Source organism: Herpailurus yagouaroundi, unplaced genomic scaffold, assembly GCF_014898765.1.
Source record: "Herpailurus yagouaroundi ecotype Mexico unplaced genomic scaffold, PumYag 28, whole genome shotgun sequence".
Lineage (NCBI taxonomy): Eukaryota > Metazoa > Chordata > Mammalia > Carnivora > Felidae > Herpailurus > Herpailurus yagouaroundi.
In genome coordinates, this window is record NW_024412376.1 from 84,938,404 (window position 1) to 84,948,509 (window position 10,106).

The window sequence follows — 10,106 nt, forward strand, 5'->3', positions numbered from 1 at the left end:
CCTCACGGATTGGGCGGCCCAACCTGTATGCATTCCTCTCTCTTAGATTAGATCAGTACTTCTAGGTTCCTTTTAAGTGTGTCTCTCATTCTCCAAAGTTGTAACTTGTAAAATATCACATTATTTAATGCCAGGATATTTCTTGACAATGCAACTTTCCTTTTATCAATACAAAATGACCCTCTTTGTCAGGTCTGGTGCTACTTTGTATGCATGCTACTCTATATGATGTTTATGAAACCATCTTGATTTCTTTTTCATTTGAATTTGCCCAATGTATGCCTAAAATGTAATATATGCTCAATAAAAATTAAAGTTATTGTCATCTATTCTTTTATTTTTAACCTTTATCACATTAAGATGTGTTTTTTTAACCCACTCTACAGTTTCTTGATGAGTATCTCAAGTTTGCCCTCCAGAATGTTGATTTGATGTCAAAAGTGTTAATTCTACTATTTACTACTTCCATTTTGAGAAGATTTTTAAACTAGTATACCTGTAGTTTATTAGTGTATTAGTGTATTTATTAGTGTACTAGTTTCCCATTCACTCAGATAGTATTTTGACCCCAGCCTTTGCCTTAGCTTGATGGCCAGAGCACCTGTTTCATGGAGGCTACACCATTCATACACTTGAGGAGCAATGAAGCAATTGCTTTTTAAAATTATGATGTTTCTTATATAAACTGATTTTCGTTTATATTTGGGAGTGTTGTTCCCTATTCTTAAGCTGCAGTATTGTTTTATAAGCCCCATTGTAGGTTTTTATTAAATGACTTCTATCCAGACACTGCATTTTTTCAAGAGATAGGATGAGTGGAACAGTCTTCAGTTTCCATGCTATGTACTTGAGGCTCGTTTTGTAGCTAAAACTAAAGATCTAATTTATGTGCACAGGCCTAGGTCATTTTACGTTGACTAACAATGCAACTTCCATGCAGTGTGCAGCTCTTACTTGAACAATATAACACATGGGACTAGATCTCCTCATAAGCTCTTCCCACACTCTAACTCTATCCATAGTTGCAACACTTCTCCTTAGGTCACTAAGCATGTCAGGATGCTATGTGTTTTCTTCAGGCCCCTTTCATATAATATATTACATTCATAGAAAAGCCTGGACTGAGAAAGGGAGGCAATAATATTGTAAGATCTGGTAAGGAAGAGTAGAATAATTCTGATAAGCAAAGATAATATTTCATAGTTCAGGAACTATGTAGGTACTCTTTCATTCTAAAAAAAAAAGCCACATAGAAGAGAGATAAAACAAAATACTTATGTTTCCTTTGTCGTTAAGATTCCATCTAGTTCAAATGCTGAAGTATGTGGTATGCATCAAAGAATATGCTTCTCAATATAAATGGAAAATATATTCTAACTGTGACCATCTGAATTTCTACTGTGGACACCATTTTTCATAGTCATTGTTGGTTTTGTTGAGTGAAAGCATAGCACACAGGTGACTCGCCTGTCATGCTGAACCCAAAGATGCAATAACCTTAGAGATCTAAGACACTGTGCTCCGACCCCCATATTAGTGAAGTATACAGGAAATGCATGAAGTTCCCATTCCAGATATTTCATCAACTTTGTGTGACCTGAATAAATTGCATAATCTCAAAGGACCATTGGTTTTATCATATATAAGATAATTTAAACTTAATTAACCCATCCAACCACAGAATATTTGTAACAGAACCTCAAAGTGCAATAGGAGTGTTTTTATTTTTCCTATAGAGTTTTGATGTCAGAAAGACCTTATAGAGCAGAGGTTCTCAACTTTTCAAAAGGCAGGGAACCTAGGATTTACAATGGTCTTTATGGAATATCATGTAATGTCAACATTAAATTCAGAATAACTAATTATGCAATTCTAGATAATAGAATAAACATGTGGAAGCAGGTGTCAAACGTTTAAGTTTATGGTAGAAAGAGAAAACGTTATATTCTTTTGCCTAATTCTATTTCCTTGCATTATTTTCAAGCTCTATACAACATACTTATACACATACTCTTTTCAATTATCTGTTGTTTTTAGAAGAGTTCACAAACTTAAGATTGACTTTTACTGAACTTCTGCTTTTCAGACTCTTGAGGATATTATTTTATAGGAGGTCATAAAATAAACCCTGTGTTTAAACTTTGTCAGTTAACTAATTATTCCAATTATGGGATAACATAAATAGGAAGAAACCAGCCAGCTCTGACTCCAGGGCCTTGGCACTTTGCTGAAAGATGTACTGCTCCTGCTCCTCTTTCCAGTCATTGTATGGTGTTCCAAACAGATTTTAATCCCATGAGAACAAGATTATACATGCTTTATTTTTTCTTTTCAGGGCAGAGGCTTTGAAATCAAGTTGAAATGTGTAGTGTCATTCTACCTGGAACATGGCCACATGGAATAAGAAATATTTTCTTCTTGTATTTGGTCAGTAGTGCAAACAGGTTGAACATACAAAGGGAAGTCAGAGATGGTTTTTATTTGCATATATGCATGTCTGGGAGGCCTCATCTCCTAAGGACCAAGAGATTTTCAATTATTTTTCATGTGGTAACCCTAAAGTTATTGCAAAGCATTGCAAATCACTGTGAAGCATTGCAAAGCATTCAGTGAGGCCATAATAAAGGTCAGATAGCAGCATGTTGCTTTCCAAAGGTGAAAGAAAATATCTTCCTAGGATGAGGGTAAATAGATGTTTCTACTCAACAACCATGCTTTGCAGCTTTGGCCAGAAAAGGGAAATTGGAAAGATGGTGGATACTGGAATTTTCCACCCAGTTCCAAAGCTGGCCTTCTGAATAAGAACCATTTGTTTCTCTATGGCACCATCTCCTTCTGAGAGCTCCTTCTCAGTTGACCAGAAATATCCACTTGACTGGTGACTAAAGAAATATGAATAAGGATGTTGCTATTCAACTCCTATCATTTAAATAGGGCTTTAAAGTAACACAATAAATTTAAAAGCCAAAGATTTGTAGGCTTTATAGCCAAAGAATTTTCTAAATTCCTTTCTTCCATTGTTTTTAAGCCTAGAGAGGACTCTGATTTCTCACATAACGTTAACACCTATATGCCTTCGGCCCCTGATAGCCAGGCCTTGCTGCATAGTGATACGAGGAGGATGTGATGCAGAGCAAAGGGAAGCCCATCCCTATTATAGAGGGCCGTAGGAAGGAAAAGGGAAAGAGGAGATGTGGAAAACAGATCTGAATGTCCCAACTTCTCTCTGGGCTTCCACCAGGACTGGGTGTTAGGACTGCCATGGGAAGAAGGAAGCTGTTGGGTTGTTTGAGTCTCTACAAAGAACCCAAACCACAAGTTGCCCTAACCAAGCTGGGGCAAAACCACATCAGAGTTTAATTTGGCAACAAAGAGTGCTTAGAGAGTAGCCTTCAAATTTGCTTTTCGGGGCAGCTTGCCATTTCTGCCTTGCAATAACAAAATCTTCCTTTATTCCTTGTGTAGAGTAGAGCAAGCCTGGGGAGGAAGGATTGAACCATCAGGTAATTTGAGAAGCAGGTGACAGATTGCCTTTTAGGGTCTGGATTGGTGAGATGTAAAGGGATCCCTGGCCTTGGTTTCGGATGGACCATCACAGTAGGAGGCCACATGGAGGACAAAGGTTTTTTTGTACCAGTGTAACCTAAGGTCAACTGCAAAACTAACCAAACAAGATAAACAAGACTATTCCACAAGGTAAAGACCTCAGCTACAAATGCAGTAGGCAGGCAACAACCAAGCAAACAGGGCACCCTCATGAAGATTGGAGGAATGGAATAAAACCATTGCAAGTTCTGGGGAGCCTATCTTCCCCCAGCCAGGAAGTCATGAAGTTCTCCTTCCCTAAGATGCCCTGGGAGAGAATCAGGAAGACAGGAAGATTCTAGGAAACTGAGCATTTCTTTTTACCAAGTGATAAAGAGCACAACCTTAAAAGATTATTTCAATCATTACAGTGGTCCAGGTTTTAATAAGACTAGAAGCTACTTTTTTTGCCTTTTACCTGATAGACTGATGGTTATAGTATAGATTGGGGTTGTTTTAGACATAATTTTTAAAAACATATCCTGACTACATACCTGAGATGTAGTATGCATAAATCTTGTGACCCTGTTACAAATGCTTCTTGAATAAATTCATGGATGAGTGAATGAATGAATCAAATTACACAGAGGAAAAAAAATAATAAAATGCTTACGATGATTTGTCATCTTCAACAGTAAAGTTCTCCAGAGAGAGAAATACAAAAACCTAGGCAACTACTTTAGCACTGAGGTTATGGTTCTTTCCCCAGTGTTAATCCCAGTAGGGATGAGCCTGAAAAAAATTGCCAAGTGGATAATAATTTATTTTCTTATTCCTTTCATGAACATTTGATTTTAATGGAAATCACAAATAATACTATTTGTAATTTATGGATACAAATATGTCACAATAAGTACCAAATTCACATTTGTGGTGGTCTCTGGCGAAGGAAAGAAATTGCTTTGGTTGGTAAAAGGAAGGACTTTTATTAATTTATTTATTTTTCCTTTCAAATTTTTATTTAAATCAAAGTTAGCTAACATATAGTGTAATATTGTTTTCAGGAGTAGAATTAGTGATTCATCACTTACATATAACACCCAGTGCTCAACATGACAAGTACCCTCTTTAATACCCATTACCCATGCAGTCCATCCCCTACCCACCTCCCTCCACCAATCCTGTTTGTTCTCTATGGTAAGGAGTCTCTTATGGTTTGTTTCCCTTTCTCTCTCTCTCTCTTTTCTTTCCCCTTCCCATATGTGTGTCTGTTTTGTTTCTTTTTTTTTTTAATTTTTTTAAATGTTTATTTATTTTTGGCACACTGTGAGAGACAGAGTGCAAGCACCGGAGGGGCAGACAGAGGGAGACACAGAATCTGAAGCAGGCTCCAGCCTCTGAGCTGTCAGCCCAGAGCCCCATGCAGGGCTCGAACTCACCATCCCTGAGGTCGTGACCTGAGCCGAAGTCGGATGCTTAACTGACTGAGCCACTCAGGTGCCCCTTGTCTGTTTTGTTTCTTAAATTCCATATATGAGTGAAATCATATAGTATTTGTCTTTCTCTGCCTGACTTATTTTGCTTTGCATAATACACTCTAGCTCCATCCATGTCATTGCAAATGGAAAGATTTCATTCAAAAGGAAGGACTTTTAATTTGTCCATAATGCTTCTTTTAACAAAAAAGATCTAGGGGCGCCTGGGTGGCGCAGTCGATTAAGCATCCGACTTCAGCCAGTGAGTTCAGTCCGTTGAGTTCGAGCCCCGCGTCAGGCTCTGGGCTGATGGCTCGGAGCCTGGAGCCTGTTTCCGATTCTGTGTCTCCCTCTCTCTCTGCCCCTCCCCCATTCATGCTCTGTCTCTCTCTGTCCCTAAAATAAATAAAAAACGTTGAAAAAAAAATTAAAAAAAAAAAATCTAAAGTAAAACTGACCTAATGTTAACATTGATTAATCCCATTGGTTTTATTCTTTTAACTTTCTGTATTTGAAATTTTTCAAAATTCAAAGAAAAAAAGTAATCTTGAATATCAGAGGAAAGGCGTTGACTTTTCCCATGAAATCCAGGAAAGTTTCCAAGAGGAGGTGACACCTGGGTGTTGAAGGCAAGGTGGAATGTAGCAGGTTTTTACTGGGTGTGGAGGACTTGGGAAAAGGAGATACAGGGTGTTCAAGACCAGGTCATATGTGCACGGGCTCTCTGCTTTTTAAATGTTTATTCAATGACTTGTGTTTGTCAAACTACCCCTCTCCTGTTACCTTCCTCATCCTTATCCCTGATTTCAGATCCTCTATTTCTGGGCTGTGTACATAGTAAGTAGGCTACTATTTGAAAAGTATGTGTCATTTGATGGATTATTTTAGGTCTAGGTAATCTAATAGGGGTTGGGGGAGGAATGACCCAAATATATAAAGTTGAACATTAAAATAGGGAAATAACCACTAACACAGAGAAAAGAGAATTCTTGGAGGATATTGTGCTTGACTACATGTAAATACAGTTGAAAACCAGCTGAAATTGGTAGTTTTTTGAGGAAATATAAATCACCAGTTGGACCTCAGAGGAATTAGACAGCCTCAACAGACCAATAATCATGAAAGAAACTGATAAAGAAGAAGTGATATCTATACCCCCCAACACACACAACGGATTATTGTTTAGACATAAAAAAAAAAAAAAACCAACAACAATGAAATCTTGCCATTTGCAACAAAATGGATGGATCTAGAGGGTATAATGCTAAATGAAATAAGTCATTAAGAGAAACATACATACCATACACTCTCATTCATATATGAAATTTAAGAAACAAATAAATGAGCAAAGGAAAAAAAAAGAGAGAGACAGAGTGACAAACCAAGAAACAGACTCTTAACTATAGAGAACAAACTGGGAGGGGAGAGGGAGATGGGTTCAATAGGTGATGGGGATTAAAGAGTATACTTATTGGGGAGCCTGGGTGGCTCAGTCGGTTGAGTGTCCGACTTCAGCTCAGGTCATGATCTCACGGTTCATGAGTTCGAGCCCCACGTCGGGCTCTGTGCCGACAGCTTGGAGCCTGCTTCGGATTCTGTGTGTGTCTCTCTCTGCCCCTCCCCTGCTCATGCTCTGTCTCTCCCTGTCTCAAAAATAGATAAAAACATTAAATAAATAAATAAGTTTTTAAAAAGAGTATACTTATCATGATGAAATAAAATAAAATGATAAAAAAAACTTTAATAGTTAAAATTAGGGACCTAAGGTGAATTTTACCAAATTCCTTTAAGGGATTTTTAGCATTTATGGAGCTATTTATGTGATTTTTCACCTCTTTTCACCTATTACTTTTTTAAAAATAGCCCACTTGCTTGTGTGTTTGTTATTTTTGTTTATTATTTTTAACATAACACTGGGTGATTCTATTTGTTATTAATTTATGAATTTTGCACCAATATGCATAAAATAGATTTTTTCCCCAGTAATTTTTTCTCTTTTTTGGTGCTCTTTGTTAGCATTGTGCTGGCTTCATAAAATAATTTGGAATCTTTCCTTCTCTATGATCTGATATGGTCGGTGCAGCTTAAATAACATGGAATTAATTATCCCTTCCTTGAAGGTTTGATAAAAATGAAAAATTGATAATAATTTATTTTCAGATCATGTAAATACCCAAATTAAAAGGAGAAAATTGTCAAATTAAATTTAAATGCAACACACAATATGCTCTTCACACAAATCCCTCTTACATCATAAAGACATATACAGGTTGAAAATGGAAAGATGGGGGAAAAGAACATCATCTAAACATTAACCAACCAAGTTGGGATAGCTCTACTTATTTCAGACAAAGTGCACTTTAAAAAAAAGAGTATCACAAGTGATAATGAAGAAGGTTGAACAAAGATGAAGGAGGTAATTCATCAAAAATTCTGAGCAATCCTAAACAAGCATATACTTAATCACACTTCAAAGTACATGAATCAATAACTGCTACAACTAAAAGAAGTAGGCAAATCTAATCGCTAAAGCTGAAGAAGTCAGCACTTTCATATACATACTTGATAGAAAAAAGTAGTAAGAAAATCGTATCTGACCAACAAATACTACTGATCAACTTGAGCTAATTGACATTAGTTGACATTCAACAATAAAATAGTACACATTTTTTTTTTTTCAAATGGCTTGGAGTACTCATCAAGATGAACCTTCTCCTGGACCATATAATAATACTTCCCAAAAACTTTGAAGTGATTGAAATCATACAGGCTATGTTCTCTGACTACATGAAATTAAATTAGAAACCAATAATAATATATCTGTAAAACTTCCAAACATTGGAACACTGAGTCAAGAAAAAAAAAAAAAAAAACAAGGGAAATAGTAAGATATTTTGAACTGAACGGTAATAAAAACACAGCATATCAAAAGTTGTGAGATGCAGCTAAAACAGAAATTAGATGGAAACTTTATAGCTTTAAATGATAATAATAGAAAATAATAAAGGCTTAAAATTGCTGATACAGGTATCCTTATGAAACTAAAAAATGAAAATCAAATTAAACCCAAAGTAAGTAGAAAAAATATATAGATAAAATTGAGGATCAGTAAAATAACAAAGAAAATGCAGAGAAGTCAATGAAATCAAATGCTAGTTGGAAAAGAACAATATAATTGATAAACCTCTAATTAGATCAATTTTTAAAAAGACACAAATATAAATTTAGGAATAAAACAGAAGACAGTAGTACATATACTACAGACATTAAAAGAATGTTAAGAGAATAATATAAACAATTTTATTCCACTAAATTTGACAACTTACATGAAATGGACAAATTCCTTGACAGACACAGATAAAAAAGTTACCAACTGATTCAAGGAAAAAATGGAAAATCTGAAGAGACCTATGACTATTTTTAGAAATTAGAGTCTTAATTAAAAATATTCCCACAAAGTAAACTCAATTTCTAGGTGACTCTACTGGTCAATTCAATAAAACACTTAAGGAGAAAAAAAAGTAACAATTTTACTCAAATAACTTTAGAAAATAGAGAAAGAGGGACACTTCCCAACTAATCTTACCATTAGTATTAACTTCATAACTAAGCCAGACAAATATTTTACAAGAAAGCTACAGATTTCATGAACGTAGGCACAAAAAATCTGAACAAAATATTAGCAGATCAAACTCAACAATATAGAAAAATGATAATAAATTATGATCAAGTGGGATTTATTTCAGGAATCCAAATATTCAAATATTAATGTAATTCACCACAGAGTAAGTGTAATTCATAACAGAATAAAAAAGAAAAGTTGTATGATCATCTCAATAGATGCAAGAAAAACTGACAAAATCCAACATCCATGAATGATTAAAAAGCTTTTGGCAAACTATGAAAAACCTAAAGCTAGCAGCATACTTACTGTTAAAACTATATGCCTATTTTGGGGACCAAGGCAAGAAATTCTGCCTTTACCAATTCAACATTGTACTGGAGATCAAAGCTAGTGATTAAAGCCAGAAAAATAAACAAAAGCCTAAATATCAAAGAAGAAGTATTAAACTGCCTTTATTAACTAATTGCATGACTATATACAGAGAACATCCTAAGAAATGTACCAAAAAGCTTCTAGGATTAGAAATGAATTTAGCAAAGTTAGTGAATACTAGGTCAATAGACAAAAATCAATTATATTTTAATATAGTAGCAATGAAAAATCAGAAAATAAAATCATAATCATTTATAGTATCATTCAGCATATGAAACACTATGGAATAAAATAAACAAAAATAGCGGGGGCTGGCTGGTTTAGTCGGAAGAGCACACGACTTTTGACCTCAGGGTCATGAGTTCAAACTCCACCTAGAGTGTAGAGATTACTTAAATCAATAAAACTTTATAAATAAATAAATAAGTAAAACAAAACATGAATAAGAATCATACACTGAAATCTAAACATTATTGTCATGTATTATAGATGATGCTAAGTGAACAGATACACCATGTTTATGGGTTAGATGAGACAAGACTGCTATTGATAACAAATATGTTATCAATTGTAAATTGATTTATAGATTTAATACAGGTTGGTGTTGTTTGTTTGTGTGTGTGTGTGTGTGTGTGTGTGTGTGTTTGTATAGATAAGCTCATTCTAAAACTAGTATGAAAATTCAAAGGAAGAATCACCAAAAGAGTTTTCAAAAATAAGAACTAAGTTGGACGACTCAAGGATTATTGTAAAGCTATAGTAATTAAAATAGTGCAGTATTGGCATAGGATACACAAATAACAATAGAACATGATAGAGATTCCAGATTCCAAAAATAATAGACCCACACATATGCTATTTTTTTCTTTTTAACCTTTATTTTTTTTTTAATTTTTTAAATGTTTGTTTTTGAGAGAGAGAGAGAGACACACAGAGTGTGAGTGGGGGAGGGGCAGGGTGAGAGGGAGACACAGAATCCAAAGCAGGCTCCAGGCTCTGAGCTGTCAACCCAAAACCCGGCATGGGGCTCGAACTCACCAACTGCGAGATCATGACCTGAGCTGAAGCCGGACACTTAACCAACTGAGCCACCCAGGCACTCCCATATG